At 41.0% G+C, this 23,322-nt stretch overlaps 1 protein-coding gene across 9 annotated transcripts in view; it reads right to left on the bottom strand.

Moving 5' to 3' along the window:
- Nucleotides 1-10,725, bottom strand: part of LOC124790314 (nucleolar transcription factor 1-A-like) — a 210,033-nt gene extending 199,308 nt beyond the window's left edge. For 2 of the 9 annotated variants that reach the window (XM_047257773.1, XM_047257776.1), the window contains exons 1-2: nt 10,597-10,725; nt 9,074-9,166 (exon numbers count right to left, since the gene is read on the bottom strand). The gene's annotated coding sequence lies outside the window, so the exon portion shown is untranslated. Of the gene's footprint in view, nt 1-9,073; nt 9,167-9,335; nt 9,787-10,126; nt 10,271-10,596 lie in introns of those variants that run through there. The other 7 variants (XM_047257774.1, XM_047257778.1, XM_047257780.1 and 4 more) reach the window with 7 other exon arrangements.
- Between the last annotated feature and the right edge of the window lie 12,597 nt (nt 10,726-23,322).

Here is a 23,322-nt window from a genome sequence, read left to right as displayed (position 1 = left end):
TATTTGACAGGTTTAGCCCTGTCAGATTATTTTCTGTTCCCAAACTTGAAAAAATGGCTCAGTGGTCGAAGATTTTCAACAAATAAAGACGTGATGCCAGCAGTTAATGGCTATTTTGAAGAGTTACACACTTCTCATTACAAAAAGGGTATCTAACTTATTGAACATCAATGGGAAAAGTGTATAGAGCTGAAAGGAGATAACATTGAAAAATAAATACTTTTCTTAAAAATTTTTGTGTTTTCTTTGTTGGATCGAGTACTTATGGGACAACCCTCATACTACACTTTCCTAGTACATCTTGCATGACGGGTGTGAATATGTCTGATGGAACAGATCTGATCATGCACAAGTCTAGAACATCAATCTGCTGTAATACATAGGTTGATTTATCCTGAAATAACTGAAGTTCCGTAACACCTAGATGACCTACTTCTGTTGCAGAGGGAGACACTTAAGCCTCTGTGCCATTTTAAGTGTTGGGAGAGCAGAGTCTAGGGTCTGACAGTTGAGGCAACGAAATCCATGTGTTGAACACGTTGTCAGCATATTACACTTAGGGCAGGCTCTTCTGAGTGGTAGACAGCTGATACCTACAGCCCCTTCAACACTTCATCCCACCTATCTTTTTACACATCCAAAACACAATTTATCCCTTGATATGGTTCCATTGCATTTAGATGTGGTACAAACATCTAATACTTGTTCTTCACTCACTTCATTTAACAGTAAGCAGTCATTTTATACCATTAAAACAGTTTTTAATAATTTGCACAATTTTTCCATTCTCTGCAACCTGGAAACTGATAGTCCTACAGAAAAAATGAATAATATATTTAAAAACAAAGATGATGTGACTTACCCTACGAAAGCGCTGGCAGGTCAATAGAAACACAAACAGACACATACATACACACAAAATTCTAGCTTTCGCAACCAACGGTTGCCTCGTCAGGAAAGAGGGAAGGAGAGGGGAAGACGAAAGGATTTGGGTTTTAAGGGAGAGGGTAAGGAGTCATTCCAATCCCGGGAGCGGAAAAACTTACCTCAGGGGGAAAAAAGGACGGGTATACACTCGCACACACACACATATCCATCCACACATATACAGACACAAGCAGACATATTTAAAGACAAAGAGTTTGGGCAGAGATGTCAGTCGAGGCGGAAGTGCAGAGGCAAAGATGATGTTGAATGACAGGTGAGGTATGAGTGGCGGCAACTTGAAATTAGCAGAGATTGAGGCCTGGTGGGTAACGGGAAGAGAAGATATATTGAAGAGCAAGTTCCCATCTCCGGAGTTCGGATAGGTTGGTGTTGGTGGGAAGTATCCAGATAACCCGGATGGTGTAACACTGTGCCAAGATGTGCTGGCCGTGCACCAAGGCATGTTTAGCCACAGGGTGATCCTCATTACCAACAAACACTGTCTGCCTGTGTCCATTCATGCGAATGGACAGTTTGTTGCTGGTCATTCCCACATAGAATGCATCACAGTGTAGGCAGATCAGTTGGTAAATCACGTGGGTGCTTTCACATGTGGCTCTGCCTTTGATCGTGTACACCTTCCGGGTTACAGGACTGGAGTAGGTGGTGGTGGGAGGGTGCATGGGACAGGTTTTACACCGGGGGCAGTTACAAGGATAGGAGCCAGAGAGTAGGGAAGGTGGTTTGGGGATTTCATAGGGATGAACTAACAGGTTATGAAGGTTAGGTGGACGGCGGAAAGACACTCTTGGTGGAGTGGGGAGGATTTCATAAAGGATGGATCTCATTTCAGGGCAGGATTTGAGGAAGTCGTATCCCTGCTGGAGAGCCACATTCAGAGTCTGGTCCAGTCCCGGAAAGTATCCTGTCACAAGTGGGGCACTTTTGTGGTTCTTCTGTGGGGGATTCTGGGTTAGAGGGGATGAGGAAGTGGCTCTGGTTATTTGCTTCTGTACCAGGTCGGGAGGGTAGTTGCGGGATGCGAAAGCTGTTGTCAGGTTGTTGGTGTAATGGTTCAGGGATTCCGGACTGGAGCAGATTCGTTTGCCACGAAGACCTAGGCTCTAGGGAAGGGACCGTTTGATGTGGAATGGGTGGCAGCTGTCATAATGGAGGTACTGTTGCTTGTTGGTGGGTTTGATGTGGACGGACGTGTGAAGCTGGCCATTGGACAGGTGGAGGTCAACGTCAAGGAAAGTGGCATGGGATTTGGAGTAGGACCAGGTGAATCTGATGGAACCAAAGGAGTTGAGGTTGGAGAGGAAATTCTGGAGTTCTTCTTCACTGTGAGTCCAGATCATTAAGATGTCATCAATAAATCTGTACCAAACTTTGGGTTGGCAGGCCTGGGTAACCAAGAAGGCTTCCTCTAAGCGACCCATGAATAGGTTGGCGTACGAGGGCGCCATCCTGGTATCCATGGCTGTTCCCTTTAATTGTTGGTATGTCTGGCCTTCAAAAGTGAAGAAGTTGTGGGTCAGGATGAAGCTGGAAGGTGATGAGGAAAGAGGTTTTAGGTAGGGTGGCAGGTGATCGGCGTGAAAGGAAATGCTCCATCGCAGCGAGGCCCTGTACGTGCGGAATATTTGTGTATAAGGAAGTGGTATCAATGGTTACAAGGATGGTTTCTGGGTGTAACACATTGGGTGAGGATTCCAGGCATTTGAGAAAGTGGTTGGTGTCTTTGATGAAGAATGGGAGACTGCATGTAATGGGTTGAAGGTGTTGATCTACGTAGGCAGAGATACGTTCTGTGGGGGCTTGGTAACCAGCTACAATGGGGCGGCCGGGATGATTGGGTTTGTGGATTTTAGGAAGAAGGTACAAGGTAGGGGTGCGGGGTGTCGGTGGGGTCAGGAGGTTGATGGAGTCAGGTGAAGATCATTTTGGAAAAAATTTAACGTAGTTTAATTTTGTACTAGGAAACATTTCCTCTGGAAGCTGCATTTCTTGAGTTAATCAAGAAAAAACATTATAAAGTGACCTTTAAATGGCCCACCACTGTCACATACACACCTTACCAGTCAGGATTTTTAGTATGTTGCTCTAGTACTCCCTTCTAACACTGTATTTGCTTCACTGACTGTACTAATTAGCACAGACAGGAGTGAGATAGTTTGGCTGGGAGTCAGTGTGATGCACAGGAGGAAGATCTGCTACAATTTGCAAAATGGGAAAAGAAAAAAATATTATTTTCTGTTATTGCACAGTTCAAGTACCTATTTTCGCTCTATATCATGAACTGTGAAAGTACTTTTATGTTATGGCAAATTTCTTTCAAATTTGTGGGGCTACAGCCACTGTTCTTCTGAACATGTTAAGCATTCTGCAGTTACATTCATGTCAAGATTTGGCATTTCATTTTATTGCTACAAAATACACACAACCTGTCTGCTGACACCTCATTTGTGTATTTAGAAGTACCAGTAGATGTCAACAGATATCTTTGTGTCACCATCACACTTCACAACCAGTGCTGACAACAATGCTCTGCAAAACATGCTAGTAATGGCACTGTCCCTCATTTAAGCTCTTACATATTTTTTAATGGACAGTCACCTAATGTCAGAATGTTAAGTAACATTGAATCTGATGAATTAACCAGTGGAAACTCCACGTAAGAATACCAACAATGTAGGAAAAGATAGATTGCTACTTACTGCAAAGAAGACATGTTAAGCTGCAGACAGGCACAATTGAAAGACACTTACATAGAGCTTTTGGCTGCAGCCTCTGTCAGTAAAGAAAGACAGTCAGACACAAAACACGTGCGCGCGCGTGCGCGCACAGACGCACACACACACACACAAAACAGAATGATTCCTCTTTGGCCAATGAAGACTGTGGCCAAAAGCTCTATGTAAGTGTCTTTTAATTGTGCCTATCTGCAGCTTAACATGTCTTTTTTACAATAAATAGCTATCTACCTTTTCCTAATTTGTTGAATTTGGTGAACACCTAGACATACATAAAAAGATGATTACAAATTTACAAAACTTCAACAAATATTCTACAATGGAGAACCTGAAGCAATCTGCAGACACCTACAGAGTTTTCCTGAGATGATAGTAGGGTACATAAATCGCATAACAGCACCTACGGAAGTACAAATAAACTAGCTTTTTTCCATGTGTAACCCTTGAAAGACAACGAGTGTTTGGTGATAGTCTACAATAAAAGATATAACTGTAAATTCTTTTGTGAAGTTGAAATTCATGGTCATTAGCTTAGACAACACTCATGTTTTGTAATATAATGCTTCTTAATTTTCAGTTACCTAATAGGGTGTAAAGTAGACTAGCCTCCACATGGCTCATCCCAGGCCATGGCTAAATAGTCTACAATACCCGCTGCTAGACCTAAAGTGGATTTCCCAGCTTTCTAGAAATACATCCTAATGAATGCCAAATCAAATGCTAAAACCTAAAGCTCTTATCAGAACCAGCCGACGAGGGATACTGGAGATATTCTGAAAATATCACAGCTGAAAATAGAAGTCACTCTGTCGATGTAGTTTTACTTCAGGAAACACACTGTTCTGATGAGACACAACTAAGAAACAGATGCAAAGTACCTAGTTTCACCCTAGCTGTTGCCACATACCATACAATGTATGGCACTGCCACCTATGTCAGGAATAACATCGAGAGAATGAATAACGTGGTATTCACTACAGAAGGAAACATGGATGTTACACGCATTAAAATTTCTAATATTGAAATTATAAACCTCTATATGCCTCCAGACCAAGCTTGGAATGACAATATAATCTGAGATGTCCAACACTCTGCAGTCATAATGGGAGACTTCAACTGTCACAACACTCAATGGGGGATATAACTACACCAACCAAGACTGCGAACAAGAATCCAAATGGGCAGAGAGACAGAATATGTTTATAATGTATGACCCCAAAGACAGGGGCACATTCCATTCTGCTAAATGGGGTAGAGACTACTGTCCAGATTTGTGCTTCATCACAAAAGATGTGCAAATTACACCTTATTGCAACAAGAAAGTCCTCTAAGATTTCACTTGCAGTCAACATAGGCCTGTTCTGCTCAACATGGGGACACACATTCCTATCATCAGACTGATTACTAAACCCTGATGGAATTTTGCTAAATCTAACTGGGAGAACTATACTTCTCAGCTAGAGTTTAACATTCAATGGATTCTTCCAAAAGCAGAAAATTATGGGCGATTTGTGGGCCTGCTATTATCTATTGCCACAAAGCATGCCCCCAGACGCTATTGGAAAAATATACATTCCTGGATGGGGCCGGGAATGCACTGACCTCTATAACGAATACCAAGAGAATGACAACCTTGACGAGCTTTTGCAATGTTTGGATTCAGCTCGCCGAAAAAAATGGCACACATTAATGAATGAAATGAGTTTCGAACATTTCAGTAGAAAGGCATGGCACTTACTGTCAAGAGGGTGCAACTTCAATTAAAACAGTACACAACAGTGATTACATAAATCCCAATGATGTTGCCAACAGAATTTTGAAACTTACACGTAGAACACCAGAGGTAGACAAAAAGAAAACCAGTGAAATCAGAGCAGAACTGAACAGCATCAAAAGAAGAACACGTGAAACTGATGTCTCAAAGAATTTTGAGACATACGAGACCTCCAAGGCCATTAAGGACACAAAAACAGGGAATGCCACAGGCATCAACAGCATATACCTAGAATTTTTGAAGCATTGCGGCCCCATTGCTCTATGATGGATGACAGAATTCTTCAACAACATTTTACAAATGGGAAGGCTGCCAGCCCTTTTTAAGAGAACCAAAATCACAGCAATCCTAAAATCGGGAAAGCACCCTGAAGACTACACACCCATAGCTCTCCTGAGTGTCTGCTATAAATTGCTCAAGAGACTCATTCTTAACAGAATAAAATCCACTGTTGAGGAGAAGATACCAGTGGAACAGGCTGGCTTTAGACCTAAAAGGAGCTGCAGCGACTGGGTACTAGCAGTAACCACACATATTGAAAAGGGCTATGAAGAAAAGAAAAAAAAAATCCACAGCTGTATATATTGATCTATCATCTGCGTATGACACAGTACAGGACAAAGAATACTGCTGAATTTTTGTGCATCATACCTTGTAAAAAACTGGCCACACTCCTTAACAACATGGTGACAAATAGACACATTGAAGTACACCTTAATGACAAGAAAAGCTGTAACTACCAACTCAATGACGGTCTTCCCCAGCGATCAGTACTTTTGCCTCTGCTCTTCAATATATACATATCTGACCTACCAAACACCTACTCTAAAATGTTTATTTACGCCGCCAACATACGTTTAATTAGCCAATTTGTTGACTTCGAGACATCAGAAATTACTCTTGAAAATGACCTGAAAAAGATGGATGAATATTTCCAAGTATGGCAAACCCAACGCTATGAAGACAGAGACAACCTAATTTCACCTAAACAACAAGCAAGCACACTATGCACCCAGAATCGCTTTCAGAAACCAAATGGTGAGATACAACCCTCAACCAAAATACCTGGGAGTAACATTTGACCGCAGTTTCACCTTCAAAGCCCACCTGGAGCAGACAGCCTGCAAAATAAAAACTAGAAATAACATAATTCAAAAACTGACAGGAAATGGCTTGGGAACGAATGTGATAACCCTCAGGACATTGGCCCTTGCTCTTGTCTATTCAACAGCAGAATACTGCAGCTCTACATGGTTAAATAGCACCCATACACGAGCAGTAGATACTCAACTTAATAATACTATGAGGCTGATATCAGGAGCCATCAAGTCAACACCAACCCAGTGACACTCTGTTCCGCCCAACATCCATACTCCACACTTCCTAAGACAGTTAGCACTGAAAAAAAGAGTGGCAAAAATGCCTAGACAATCGTCAACTTCCTATCCATCAAGACCTCATCTCCTAATCTTGACTAAGGTCTCATAAACCATCATGGAAGGTGGGAGAGGGTTTAGTAAGAGACAATTTTAACACCAATGATGCTTAGTGCTGAGAATGGTCTTCCTCCAGCCCAGACCCAAATAATCTAATCAAAGATCCAAGCCAACACCCTGTCAGATTTGAGCTACCAAGGAGATCTTGGACATCACTCAACCGGTTCCAAAAAGGGTATGGAAATTGTCACTACTGGAGGCATAAATGGGGCATGGTTGATACACCTGACTGTAACTGTGGACACAACTAACAGACACTACAGCACATCGTCACTGAATGCCCTTTCAGGAAATTCCAAGGCACCTTCCAGGACCTTCATTTGCTTAAGGGAGAAGCTACTGCCTGGCTGAAAGGACTGGACATCCATCCTTGAGCAGTACAGTAATGCCAACTACATGGTCACCTTATGGAATTATACATCACTTGTTATTTTACTCCATGTGAATTGATATACATATTTGTCATTATCAGTATTTTATTTTATAATCAGTATGTACTGTACATACATCTTTTATCTTAAAACGTACTTACAACAGTTGTTTGGAGAGTTTAATAGTAAACAAGAGTCATCAAACAGCTACTACGGATGTAAAAGTTTGATAGCTCAGAAAGCTATCAAAATAGTAACACTTGCTATGCATCCTCATGAATCAAAGTTGTTAACAAGATATCACATGAATACCAAAATAAGGAAGAGTTTCACCAAATCTTATGTTGCAAGCATACTTCTTACACAAGTTTTTGCTGGGCAATATCCTATATGAATGTGAAAGCTGTATAATACACAGGAAAGACAAAGGTCACAAGAGACCAATGAAATGTAGATATGGAGGGAAGTAACTGACATAAAAGAAATGAAGTTCTTAAACCAGCAGATGAAAAAAAAAACAACCCCTCAAAGTACTGGAGCAACGGAAAACAAAAATGATAGGCCATGTTCTACAACAAAATAGCAAGGAGCAAGAATATGAGGTACAGCCAGTAGATGTTACGTTGAAAATCTCAAGAAAATGATAGATTCTGAACCTATTATGAAATTAAACACCAGGAAGAAAATGATGGTTGTAAAAACAAAACCTGACCTTACGAACATGACTATTACTTCTGATCAAACACATATTACTTGTGTGAAAGCAGCCTAAGTATTTCCTTTTTATTCGCGTAATTTTGTATACACATTTACTAGTCAGAAATCTGTCCATTATGAAAGTTGGCTTCTCTGATTTATGTTACAGTTTGCCATTTCTAAATGAAAAGAGTAGCCTATTAAACATGGTCCTTAGAACCAAATTATCAACTGTCAACCTTACACCGACCTCAGCCTATGGCACTGATCAGTCTGACATAACCAAGATTTCAACAGCGATCACAACCATACACTAACCAGAATCTGTGGCTGAGCGAAGGTAGTAAGGGAGGTGAAAAAAAAATCTCATCTTGCACATCAAACGTTGGAAACTTCTCTGGTGTCTTAAGGAAATCGCAAATAGATAAAAACAGTAGTTCTACCATGAAGAAGAAAAAAAAAAAAGAAAAGAAATTAAATTCAAATGTCTAACAGGATGAAGACTGCTCACAGTTCATCATAGCATTACACCATTTGACAAACTGAAAAAGAAAAATAGTTCCAGAATTTTTGCGTATAACATGTTCATTCATATAGGCTATTACAAGCACTGGGAAAATAAATCAATACAGCATGGAATTAGAAAACGAAAATATAATGCAATAAACACTGGCAAAATAAACAACCAAATACAGCAATATCGAAATATATGAAAAAAAGGAAAACAGCGGTATATACTAAAATACATTGAGAAGCAGTTACACACACACACACACACACACACACACCTATTGTTTCCAGCTGAATTTTTCACTCTGCCACTAGTTAATACACGTACAATTTTTGAACATTTGACACAATGAATCATTATGAATGCAAAATTGTGTTAAATATCACATCACACATTTAACGCAACGATTTCGAAACCTGAGTAACTAGTATTTGAAGTTCATTTATCAATAGGTTAACAGCAACGACAGTTAAACAAGTTAAACTCCCATCTTTCGGGAAAAAATTATTTTACAGTATTAGTGCTGGGCACATGCTACTTACGGTTCTTTCCTGAAGCACACTTAATACTTGAAAAAATGGAATATACACCGTTCACTTGGAAGGAAAACTTGCATTTTATTTCTGTGCAAAACACTGTAAGCAGAACAAGAAACACTCTTTTAGAAAACCTCACTAATCATGTTCGACTTCAGTTTTCAGAAAACGCAAAGCAAAATGTTGAATAACAAATTATAAGTGTACTAAACTCTGACAGAACGAATGCAAGCATTTAATGCCGGTATTACTAAGCTGTATCCCTTACACAATATTCAACTGTCATCAAAACACGCACAATGATCGCTGTCATCGGGCCAGGGCGTTGATAAACAATCTCAATTAGTCCATCATAACTATAAAAAGGCCTCTTGATTTGAAACGAATTCCCATTACGAGGTCCGTAACGCAATGCAAAATTTTCAAATAATTCGTTCGTATTTTCCCTTCAGCTGGAGATTTTCCTCATTAATGCTAACTTCATTTACAATAAATGTAATGTGTTGGCTGTCACACTCAAACACCTAAGTTACATTCTGGATAAATTTACTGAGCAGTCGAACGGCCCATCAATTATCTCCTGATTGTAACAGAAACACAGAATTTTAAGAAATTCCATAGAACCAAAATTCGCACACATTTGAAGCCTGTAAGACAAATAATACACTGCCGAAATATCACGGGCAGTCACCGCAAGGATATGGCGGCCAGACCCCCAGCGCTTCCCGGGATCCGTCCCCGGCCTCGCCCGCTACTCAATGACCCCGTCACCAGCTTCTACATGACACGTCGTGCCTCGTTAATCGCTCAGTAACAAGGAACAAGCTGTTGTAACACCGAAAATTGTAACTTCTCGCGACAGAAAACCAAATTAAGTGCAAAATTCTTGGAGTTTGCCTTGCAAACTTTGGAGGCGAAGATCACATTAATCGACCCTAAACAGTAGCCTTCAGTTCTCTGTCTCCTCTGTGACGTACATTCATCTATTTGCGAAATATTATGATAACCTACATCATGTACAGTGAAAAATTAGCAATTACAAGGCCTGTACACATCTACCTTACTGTATTTCGTCACTGTTTCCAGCTGCAGTTGAGTCCGAGTACGACAACGCAGGACATGGCGGCCAGACCCCCGTCACTGGCCGGGATCTCCACCCGCCCTCGCCCGCAACCTCACTTTCCCGTTCTGCACTACACGCAGTAAAGTTATGCGGCAAGATCGTCACTTAAGAAAAGCGCTCATGCTGTAGAAACTATTGTCGATAAAAATTACCATGACAATGCTCTAGGATAAAATTAAGTTATATTTAATTCCTGCTCTTCATCGAAAGTAGGTAACGACATTACTGAACATCGGCCACACGTTAATAAACTACACATTCCCAATGAGTAAAGATTCAGTGCTAAAATTTTAAACAAATTCACAATGATATTGATTTTCAGAACACAAAAAGCACAATTTAAAAATATTAATTGCGCTGTGATAATCCGGAAACAGTGAAGGAAATACAAAATAATGTAAATTACCTAATTACAATATCAAAATTAAATATGAAAATGAACACTATATCAACCAAATCGCTTCGTTGGTATTTATGTTTACACCTCAATGTTTACAACAAACAGCTCTTTCTCCACTCGTTCCTACTGGTAGTATCACTATCTGACACCAGGTGGCTTCGCAGCAGAGGTATCACCATGACAACATATACAACAACCAAGGAGGTTAGAGTCCATTCAAACAACTACATATGCGAACATCGCGAACATAATCGCAAACATTTGTAATGGGTTATCTCTGATTTGTCCCTGCCCACAGAAAACCAAAATGTCAAAGGTTATTTTCACATAAAAACCTTGTTTCTAACTATATTGAACAACATTTAAAGGTATTACAAGCACAGTGTGTAACCAACATAACAAGCATTTGATGTATAGTATGATAAATAAAATTTCTCAAAGAGCCTATCAGTAATTAAATAACGGTAAATCATTCAGTATGAGCTACTTGTTCTAGTTTCACACATAATGCGAAAGAAAATGTTAGTAATTTGAAAAATAGAACCATCATAATCAGCAACAAGGGTAGCAACGGATTCCAACAGTTTTCATTTTCCGCATTAGTTTAAAATACGATACTTTCATTCACAAAATACTTGACAAACTAGACCTGTAAATTTGTAAATGTTTGTCATATGACTTAAGTTAATTTTGTTGTTCTTAAATTCTAATACCGCAACATGTCCAATATCTTGTAAAAGTGATCTACAAATGAGTACTACTACTACCACTACTGCTGCTGCTGCTAAGCTCGTGTAGTTAAGTAGTGACTAAGGGCTGTAATATTTTAATACTGAACAAACTTTGCTTTCCATCAGTCGGTGGCTCTATGCAGGCACGCTGCTCAGACCTTAAATGGGAACATTTGCAAGTTTCTTTAAAGGTGCCACAACCTCGACAGGCTACACAAGTAGCAGCTGGATGCAAAATGCTCGTTTCTTGGAGGTCAAATAATTTTGATTTAAACTAAGATATGGTACCCTATCTGGGACTAGTAAAGTTGTGCACAAAGAACGCAACTATCTAACAGCACATTTACTCAAAGAACATTCTACATAGTAAAGATTTCCCATGAGGAAATGGTTCAAATGGCTCTGAGCACTATGGGACTTAACATTTAAGATCATCAGTCCCCTAGAACTTAGAACTACTTAAACTTAACTAACCTAAAGACATCACACACATCCATGCCCGAGGCAGGATTCGAACCTGCGACCGTAGTGGTCGTGCGGTTCCAGACTCAAGCGCCTAGAACCGCTCGGTCACAACGGCCGGCGTCCCATGAGGAAAAAGATGACAATAACTTACAATTACACAGCAACCTAGACATGTAAGCTATCTTACAATCGTGGATACTGCCACTCGAGAGGCAATAGGGTCACATGGATAATACCACTCTTATCACATTCTCAGCCATAATCATGGAGAAACTAAACTGTTTTGTGTACTCAATAACACTAGGTATTACATAGGCTATATGTGATGTAGTGATTTTGAAAAGAAATAATAGTTCGAAAAACGATAATTATAAAATTATGAAAATGTGACGTTTTGCTTAGTTTCTCAGTCAGTTTTAACACCAAACCCATAAACAGCAATGGTATGCATCTAGAAAATGCACCTAGTATCTACTGTGTATGCATGTCACAAATGCCCACACATGTACGATGAAGGTAGGAGACGAGGTACTGGCGGAATTAAAGCTGTGAGGACGGGGCGTGAGTCGTGCTTGGGTAGCTCAGTTGGTACAGCACTTGCCCGCGAAAGGCAAAGGTCCCGAGCTCGAGTCTCGGTCCGGACACACAGTGTTAATCTGCCAGTAAGTTTCATGTATGATGAGCTTTCTACAAACATCAATGTTGAAATAATGGAGCTCAAGACAATATTTTGATTGAATAGCTTGAACTTCCAGCACTTCAGTTCAGTTGTTTTTTTTCCACTGTCACAGAGCGAGAAACTGGTAATAAGCTGCAGCCTATGTATTCTGTATTTATGAGTGGATTGGACTGATAGGGTTAAAGGTATGAAACTACGAGATCATCAGCCCCTCCAACCTACATGCATTAAGCCAGGAACAGTCCTCAGAGAGGGAGAGCACAGATGATAAATTCCTGATGGATCTGATTGTAGCCGATTGTCAATAAAGCCAATGAACAGAAGCAAGTGGAAGTGAGATAGCGGTAAGAGGGTAAAGGCGAATGAGTTGCTCTGCACAGATACCAGCTGGAGGCACGTTATATAACGGCAGATGCACCCTCTGCATCCAACTGGTGTGTCCTCACTCTCCATTACGACAAGAAAACTAGATTCGAGCTGATTGATTTGATTTCTTTATTAATCCGTGAAACAATTTACATTGTATGGATTTCGTCATTGAATATTATTCAATTTAACAGTTTAAATTTGTTTCTTACACAATAGTTGACAGTGAAACTTTCTTATAATCTAATTTACATTTCTCAGTCTTATATAATTATTATTTCTCCATATAGTTTAATACAGAACTTTCAGATTTTAAGTAACCTTTTTTAATTCAAGTAATTCATTATTGTATAGTAAATTTTATTTCGATAAATTTTTTTTAGTTTTCCTTTGAAGGAGGAGACTGTCTCTATGTCTTTTATGGTTAGCGGTAATTTATTATATAATTTGATGACATTGTACAATACTCTCTGTTGTGTTTTAACTTTATTTTTTCTATCCAGATGCAAATTATTGCAGTTCTTAGTTTCGTAACCATCTACAGAACCATTGTTAGCATAGTGTCCAATATTTTCTGAAAAATATATTCACATGGGACAGTTAAGATTTCTACCATTTTAAAAAGTTCAAGGCAGTGGGCCATGCTGCCACTCTTGGTCATTTTACGCACTGCTCTTTTCTGTGATTTGAATATAGCTTCGATATTTTTCCTGTTCACTCCCCAAAATATTATCCCATAACTAATAACAGAATGGATATACGCAAAGTATACTGATCTAACACATGAAATATCACATGCTGAAGTAAGAACTCTGAGGGCATAGCATGCTGTAGAGATTCTGTTACGAAGTATTTTTACATGGTCTCCCAATTCAACTGACTATCAACTTGCACGCCAGGAAATTTTGTGCTTTCCACCCATTGCATGGTTTCATTACCTAACTTCAGGTTATTATAATATGGTTTTTCGTTTATGTAAAGGTTCATAGCACTTTTTTTTAATATTAAGCGTGACTTTGTTGTTAGCTGCCCACTCATATACACTTTTTAGTGTTTCTTCAGCTTTCTCTCTTGGATCTACATGTGATGTGTTATTTATTAGCACATTAGAGTCATCTGCAAACAATATTGTATGCCCATGCTTTATACTTTGTGGAAAATCATTAATATAAATTAAAAATAGTACTGGACCTAGGACACTACCCTGTGGTACACCTATATTTATGTTTGGTGTCAGAAATATGTTTTTCAATACAGTTGGAGTTAGATAATAAATGTGTTATTTCAGTCATCTGTATTCTATTTTCTAGATATGATTGAAACCATTTTTTTTCAATCCCCCTAATTCCCAGTTCATCTAGCTTATCGAGTGCTTCTAAAATATATTTAGTGAGATATGTTGTTGCTGCTTCTGTGCCTTTCCCTTTTCAGAAACCAATCTACTCTTTGGTTAGGAGGTTGTGTTTATTTAAGTAGCTCATAAGTCTATCTTTCACAATAGTTTCTATTATTTTTGCAAAGCACGAGAGCAGTGAGTGTGACCTACAATTTTCTATATTTCCTGTGTCTCCTTTTTTGAAGAGAGGCTGTACTTTAGCATATTTTGAGTAGTCAGTAAAGTAATCCTGCTTGAATGATTGGTTTATAATATTAACTAATGGTGATAACAGGCTCTCTATACAGTCTTTAATTAGAAAAATTGGAACTTCATCTAAACCAGCTGAATTTTTATTTTTCAGTTTGCAAACTACTTTGTAGACTTCTTCCTTTGTTGTGGGCAGTAGTACCATTGAATGTGGTACATTTTTGTTTAGCAGTATGATCTGAGGGACTTTTTGCTGTAATTTTGTACCTATACTGCTGCAAAAATTATTTATATAGTTTATAGTCTCCAGCTCGACTTCTAGCTGTTGGAATTTGACATTTGTCACTCAGAAATTTGTTAGGGTCGACGAAAATCGTACCCAGTTCTTCGTGCTGTTCCCTGACGGTGTAGTTTCTATTGTTTATATAAGTGTTACTCACCGCTCTTCTATGTAAGATTCCAATGATTACGATTCTAGATCTTGTAAACAATTTTTTCACCGAATGAATTACATTTCTTGTATCGTTTATGATTTCTTGTTCGCTGCTGCTACGAATAGAGTTCGTCCCAACATGGATTATCACACCTCTGAAGTTTGTCGTCGTATCCCTACTATTCCTAAAGTTAGTCTGTTTCAGTGTTCATAATATTTTTAAAATGCTTATTAATTTGTTGTGGTCGAATGCCAGGGCGAACATGATGTCACAGTTCGCAACTACTACATTTTTCAATATGGAGTCGCCAGTTGCAAGAAATTCATTTTTGTCTTCCTGTTTAGACGAATCACTTTCACATTTCTTGTTCAACTTGTGTGTCACTGTTTTCCAGCTATATTTGTTTACAAAAAGCAACATGGACAAGCTGATAAAATCTCAAGAAACAGAACAACGATGTCAAGACAGTAAACCAACAACAGATGTACAGGAATAAGAAGAATTTAAAAGGTGGGAAGAGCAAGAGGCAAGCAAGACAGCTGAGCAAGGGCTGTCATGGGCACCCTGTATCGGAACAGGTGAAGGGGCATCCCTCCAATCCCTGAAGTAGTTGATGAGGCCAATGTGCCCTACCTCACAGGGAGAAGGAGAAACCACCTTCATGGGTAATATTTAAAACTGGATCAGCCATTTTGGCGTCATCTGCTAGCACCAGGGGCAGTGTGACTGCAAGTTTAAGGTTTCACTGTAAAGTGGCCAAATTGGGGGAGTCCAGTAGGGCGTGGGCCACTGTTAGATGGGCACCACACTGACAGTGGGATGGAGCCTCATGTTGTAGGATGTGGCCATGAGTCAACCAAGTGTGGTCAATGTGAAGAGAACTGAACATTCCCTATGAGGATTTTCAGTAGGGTTTTAGAACATATACTGTATTCGAATATTATGAAGTACCTCGAAGAAAACGATTTATTGACATATAGTCAGCACGGATTCGGAAAAATATCGTTCTTGTGAAACACAACTAGCTCTTTATACTCATGAAATAAAGTGTCGACAGGGGATGTCAAATTGATTCCATATTTTTAGATTTCCAGAAGGCTTTCAACACCATTCCTCACAAGCGTCTTCTAATCAAACTGCATGTCTACGGAGGATCGCTTCAGTTGTGCGACTGGATTCGTAATATCCTGCCTGAAAGGTCACAGTTCGTAGTAATAGACGGAAAGTCATCGAGTAAAACAGAAGTAATATCCGGCGTTCCCCAAGGAAGTGTTATAGGCCCTCTATTATTTCTGATCTATATTAACGACATTGGAGACAATCTGAGTAGCCGTCTTAGATTGTTTGCAGATGATGCTGTCATTTACTGTCTCGTAAAGTCATCAGATGATCAAAATGACTTGCAAAATGATTTAGATAAGATATCTGTATGGTGAGAAAAGTGGCAATTGACCCTGAATAAAGAAAAGTGCGAAGTTATTCAGATGAGTACTAAAAGAAATCAGCTAAATTTCGATTACGCGATAAGTCACTCAAATCTGAGGGCTGTAAATTCAACTAAATACTTACGGATTACAATTACAAATAACCTAAATTGGAACAATCACATAGATAATATTGTGGGTAGAGCAAACCAAAGACTGCCTTTCATTGGCAGCACACTTAGAAGGTGCAACAGATCTACGAAAGAGACTGCTTACACTACGCTTGTCCGCCCTACACCGGAGTACTGCTGTGCGGTGTGGGATCCGCATCAGGTGGGACTGACGGATGACATCGAAAAAGTACAAAGAAGGGCAGCTCGTTTTGTATTATCGCGAAATAGGGGAGATAGTGTCACAGACATGATACGTGAATTGGAGTGGCAATCATTAAAACAAAGGCGTTTTTCGTTGCGACGGAATCTTCTCATGAAATTTCAATCACCAGTTTTATCCTCCGATTGCTAAAACATTCTCTTGGCACACACCTACATAGGGAGAAATGATCATCATGATAAAATAAGAGAAATCAGGGCTCGCACGGAAAAAAATAAGAGCTCGTTTTTCCCGCGTGATGTTTGAGAGTGGAATGACAGAGAGACAGCATGAAGGTGGTTCATTGAACCCTCTGCCAGGCACTTTATTGTGAATAGCAGAATAATCACGTAGATGTAGATGTAGATGAGGAACATTAAGGGAAGACTGTCACATGATTGTGGTCACCTTTATTCCTCAAAATTCGTTCAGGGAAAGCAGGGTACATCAAAATCACGTTCCAAGACACCAACAATTGATGGTATAGAGTTGACCAAAGGTCCCATTCCAGTATCCCCTTCTCCAAAGCGAGTGTCCTTGTAGCCAACTTGGCCCTGGAATCCCAAGATGACCTGGTATCCAGACAAAGATGATCGACTGTCCAGCTTGATGGAATTCAGGAAAGAGATCCTGGATAGTCACAACAATGAGTGTCGAAGTTAGCACTGCTTGATAACCTGAAGACAATGCAGGGAATCACTCCCAATTAAGAACGTCTCGCTTTTGCAAGACCGAAAGTGACATAGAGCCTGAGTGATGGCCACGAATTCTGCTATAAATACAATGCATCTGTTTGGCAGGTATAGTTCACTGCATCTTGCTTATGTGTGAGGGGAAAACTGATTTGACTGTCGACCATACAGTTGTCAGTGCATACCACATCAAAACCTGGAACTGCATGAAGAACAGCGACGAATAATGGCGAAAAACCATAGGGCCAAAAGAGCCTTACGGTCGAAAAGATAGATCGAGACAGATTTGAAGATGGGATACATATCATCAGGTAGTATGTTGTTGCTTCCTGACAAGAGGCGTTTCTGAGGGAAGTTGGAGTTTAGAGCACAGACACTGGTAAGATAACTGCGACTGTGACTCCAGTCTTGGGTCGGTGTTGTGGGAGGTGATCTCCCTCCCACGAAAAAGGATACAGCAGTTCAGATCTTCAGAGGAGCAGTGAATGTGTGTAGCATACTTCAGCAGCAATTGTTCGCACCTGAGCTGTAGTGGATGGACTCCAGCCTCTGCAAATAGGTTGTTCATGGGGCTGGTCCAAAAGGCACTTGTCACAAGTTAAATCCCACAATGGTTTACCAGACCCAACATTGCAACACTGACGGTGATGCTGTGCAATATGGGATAGTATCAGAGCTTTATATAGCCACAGAAGTATAGAGTGTTCTGCATCCCAGCAGGTGATACAGAGGCAATGAAGAATATGAAGGTTAGAGAAACCACGTCAACTGGGCATCACTGCCAAATTTTGATAAGACTACACCACATTGAGCAGCTGGTCGTTGAGGTAGAGTTCTGGTGTGAATGGACAGTACACCAGTGACAGAAGTGCATGATGAATACCTTGGGAGCAGAAAACTGGAAGCCATGAGTGACAGCCCAAGAATGCACCTTTTCTATCACACCCTGCAGCTGGTGTACAGCAACACCCACAGTGGAGGAGCAATAATAATTGCAGAAATCGTCATTGTCTTGGGAGGGTGGCACTGTAGACCCCACAGCTTCAGCTAGGCCATTTATAGCCACTCAAAAGAGGACACGCTCAGTAACTCAATACAGAGTCCTGTGGGACCCCATTCTCTTGTATATGCAGGGTACTGTGGGAAGCACCAATTTAAACCCAGAAGGTACAGTGCGACAAGAAGTTCTGGACAAAAATAGGGAGTGGGTCCCAGGGACCCCATCCATGTAGGATAAGGAGTATGTGATGATGCCATGTGGTGTCATAAGCCTTTGCAAGTCGAAGAAGACAGTGATAAAGTGTTGAAGCTGGGTAAAAGGTGAGCAGATAGCAGACTCCAGGGAAACAAAATTGTTAGTGGTAAAATGGCCATGAGAAAAACTGACCTGGGATGGAGTCAAAAGATCCCATGACTCAAGGTACCAACACAGCTGCAGGCTCACCACTAGTTCGAGCAGCTTGCAGAAAACATTAATGAAACTAATTGGGCAATAGGTGTCCATCTAAAGTGGGTGTTCACCCAGTTTCAGTACTGGAACGATCGAACTTTTTCGCCATTGAGATGGGAACTCACCCTCTCTCTAGATACAGTTAAAATGGCAGGGACATGATGGTGGCAGTTCATCGATAGGTGTTTGAGCATTGGCTGTGGATGCAGTCTGGCACTGGAGCCATGTCAGGGCAAAGAGCTACGGGACTGAAGAGTTCCCACTCACTGAACGGAGCATTATATTGCTCTAGGCGATATGTTATGAAGACACAGAATGCAGGCTGATGGTTTCAGAGGCAAAGACTCAAGTGTAATGCAGAGCGAAATGTTCAGCGACATCATCATGTCATTGTGGGCAACATCATTCAGGGAGATGCCAGGTACACTGTGAGAGACTGGTATCCATAGAGGTGTAGAACGTTTGCCCAAACCTGTGAAGGAGAGGTACGCAGTCCAATGGTAGTAACACACCATTCCCAGCACTCTTGTTTCTGACTTTTTATTTGTTGGCAGACCCGGGCATGGAGCCATTTTAAAGCAATGAGGTGCTCCATTGATGGATGACACTTATGGCATTGAGAGTCTGTCAGTGATCTCTAATGGCAACGGAGATTTCTGAAGTCCACCAAGATGCTGTATGCTGATGGAGGTATCATGAGGAATTGGGGAATGTTAAGTCTGCCCATAGAAAAACTGTGGTTGTGCTCTGGACAGCCACATCAATATCTCCATGTGGCAGGGCGCTAAGGGCGATGGTAGAGGCAAAAGGATCCTAGTCAGCATTGTTGAGAGCCCATCCAGGTGGACATCCAGGCAAGTGATGCTAAGGGAGGGACAGGCCAAGATGAAGGTCCCAGTATCAAACCTACTATCATTTGGTCCACAATGGACTCCATGGATAAAATGTGCACCCATCGCTCCAAACTGGCATGTAACTTGTGACCTGTCTGTAAAAGGAGGGCACAGTGGAAGATGATACCTTGTACTATACTAAGACTATTATGGAGGATGATAGTCAAAGGAATATCACCTAGCCTGTCACAGGTAAGCAGGACCCGCAGGTGAGCTGGGATACTATTTTAAACAGAAATCAACCATTTTTCATCTTGCAAATCACTGCTACTTCCTCAGACCTGCCCTCAAGCCGCCAGATAAAGAGAAATGGCTTTGTGGCTAAAAAGGAATCCCTATCAGTTCTAGAGCAAGCTAAGTATAATGAGAAGTATTTCCCCTCTTGTCTCTTATCCCTATGTTCCCTTCATGATGTAGCCAGGGAAGCAGGGTCATATCTCACCACATTGTAGTAACTCTTTCCTTCAGAATAAATTGCTGGGGCTGTGCAGCCACCAGCAGAAGAAAGTTTGAGCCACTTCACTTGTGAGAAATCTACCTTTGTGTCACCCACTCCAAACAGTGTTTCCCCCATGGGTGCCAGCCAGCTGTGGCAACAGCATCCTGGTCAGTCAGCTGTTGACCAGAGTCCCTGTGTCCCATCCACAATGAACACATAATACTTGGCGTAGGTGGAGAGATATCAGCTCAGGCACCAATAGTGAAATCCCTGCATGGTCAGGGGGCTACCACAGTGCCAAGTCCCCTCCCTCTCCACCACAATGGGGTGGCTACCGTGTTGGGTTTTGGGTACATTGCTTTTAGTGGAAAGGAAGGGTATGAAGGCAGAAAGGCAGAAAAGGCTGAATGTACACCACACTTAGTGACCTTCCCCACATGATCTGCACTTACGTTAGTTTTGGAAGAGGAATGGTAGGTCAAAACCAACAATGTGGACGATGTAGTGAAAAACGAAAAGCTGTATAATGTGCCGGAAGAGGAAAGAAAACGAGTGTTCAGGATAATAAACCAAATTCAAGCAGGACAAATGGTGGTCAAGCACACACTCACAAAAGAAATGAGAGGCCCCTAGGATGTAAGATGGCAACATATTCATGTCCTTTTTTTCTGAGTGTCTGGTTCACATCCTGCTCTGGTTCTGTGGCCAGTGGTGTGTGTAATAACATCCCCTTACGCTTATCAGTCGCAAATAATGAGGACTAAAGACTTACATTGATTATCACTAGAAAGTTGCAATAATAGTAAATCTCTTGGCTCAGGTCAGTGTCAGCAGGCAGAGGGTGTGAAATCTGTAAATTCATGATCAGTGTAAGGAAACAATCTGTTTGATGTTTTAAGTGCCCTGACATCTTGGTTCTGATGGGACTCTGAAGGACTCTGAATTCGTGACATTGCCGTTTACAAGTTTTCTGTTAAAACTGAAGCAAGAAATTAAGCGAGACATCACATTTTCATAATTTTATAATTATCGTTTCTCGAAGGATTTTTTTAAAATCTCATCGTATATAGTCTATGCAATACCGATAGTTTCTGAATACACAAAACAGTTTAGTTTCTCCATCATTATTTCTGAATTACTGAATATAACGAACCCTATTCTATGGCCCAGGATGCACACAGGGTGGAAATAAACATGTGATGCTATTAACACTTGGGTGGCAATATCCATTGCCTCAATTCTTAACTGTGTGTCTGTATGTTTTACTGGTACAGTAGTCGATGTTGCTGAAGAGTCTGATCACAATTCTTAACTAGATCAGTTAAAAAAAGCGAAAGTCAGTTTTCTGCTCTCCACTGTCACAAACACAGCTATCAGCATGAACAAAAAATTTGCAGAATGAGCTTTTACTCAAATAATGTAGCTGAAATCTCCCAAAAAAAAGTACCGCAAAAGATAGTGCTATTTGTCATGGTAAAATTATTGTGGTTAGCTACAGTATATGATCGGTTAAGCAGTATGGCAATTATTTTTGAATATTCAGTACTAGTAAAACAGGAAAATAATAATTATAATTGGATTTAAACTGCAAAAGACAGTAAAGACCGATGTTCACAAAAATGTCTAAAGACAGATATTTGATTACTAGACCGATGTACACAAAAATTATTAGATTACTAGGCTTTTCCCCACAGCTTCTCTCTTGCACAAGTTTGACACATATAATATAAAATCTCCTCCTGCCCCCCCATATCCACATCTCCCCCCCCCCCCCACTCTCAGTACATCCCCTCCTCCAAACTCACTCTGTCTCTCCACCTTCTCCTTCCTCCCTCTGTCCATCACCTCCTTGCCCCTTTCTGACTGTCCCTTAGCTGACTCTCCCTCTGTCCATCTCCTCCATCCCCTCTCTCTATCCACCTCCTCCATCTCTCTCTCTCTCTCTCTCTCTCTCTGTTCATCTCATTCTCATCCACACTCTCCCTGTCCATTTCATTCTCCTCTATAGTCTCTCTTTCTGTCGCCTTCTTCCCTCTCTTCCTGTCCATCTCCTAATTTGTACATTCTCCGTGTCCATCACACCCTCCCCTTTTTTCTGTCCATTCCCTCCATCCCCATCTCTGTCTTGTCCACTTCGTCCTCCCCATCTCTCATTATCCATCACTTCTCACCGCTCAGCTGTGCCCATACATGCAAATGTCGCTCCTACAAGAGATGTTGACAATACCCACACACTGTGTTTCCATCCCTCTCCCTATGTCCATCCTCTTCTGCCCAACTCTACCCATCCATCACCTCCTGCCCCATCTCTCTGTCTACTCCCTTCTCTATCATCCACATGTCTGACCCCTGAAAAATAGGTCGATAATGGAGGCCAATACTACACCAACAAATTACACAGGGCAGCATACATATCAAGTATTGGAATCAGTTCTCTGTCCCCGAGATGTAGGCTGCTACACAAAGGACATCGATAACAAAGGCCCACACAAGAAGGGGGTCTTGCAGGGCAGCTAAAATGTCAGGGTCTGAAAATTCATTTTCGCCCACATCTATGCTCCTTTAGCATCTAGTAGACTCTAACACCAACAGTGTTGATACTCATGAAGTGTACTGTTTGTTTGCCTAATTTGGTTGAAAACAATAAATGGGTTTGGGAGGAGATGTTGGACATACACACACATAGTTTTCCCCACCGCTTCACTTGCACACAATTTCGACTCACATGTTTTACAGATTTCCTGCTCCCCCTCTCTGCATTCAAACCTTTCATTCCATCTCCCTATCTACCTCTATTTGTCCCCTGCTCCCCCTTACACTCTGTCAGTCTCCTCCTACCCCATTACTCTTTCTGTATCCTTCTACCCCCCCCCCCCCTCCCCACCACACACACACTCACCAACTCTTCCACCCCAGCTACTTCTGTCCATCCCCCTGCCTTCTCTCTCTGTCCATCCCCTACTCTATCAATCACAATCTTCCCACAGCTGTGCCCAACCACATGTATAGTCCCTGCAAAACAGGTCAACAAAAAATGTATAGTCCCTGAAAAACAGGTAAACAAAAAAAGGCCTACACTAGTCTCACAATATGCCTGTTATGCAGGGCTGTCTACATGTTGAGGGCTGGAAAAAGTTTATTGACTCGGATGTATGGGCTACCCTGCAAAGCAAGTCAATAAGGCGGCTCAGTACCATACCCA

The sequence above is a fragment of the Schistocerca piceifrons genome, chromosome 1, assembly GCF_021461385.2.
Source record: "Schistocerca piceifrons isolate TAMUIC-IGC-003096 chromosome 1, iqSchPice1.1, whole genome shotgun sequence".
Taxonomy (NCBI): domain Eukaryota; kingdom Metazoa; phylum Arthropoda; class Insecta; order Orthoptera; family Acrididae; genus Schistocerca; species Schistocerca piceifrons.
Note: the sequence above shows the minus strand (reverse complement) of the source record. Positions and strands in the feature narration are given on the sequence as shown.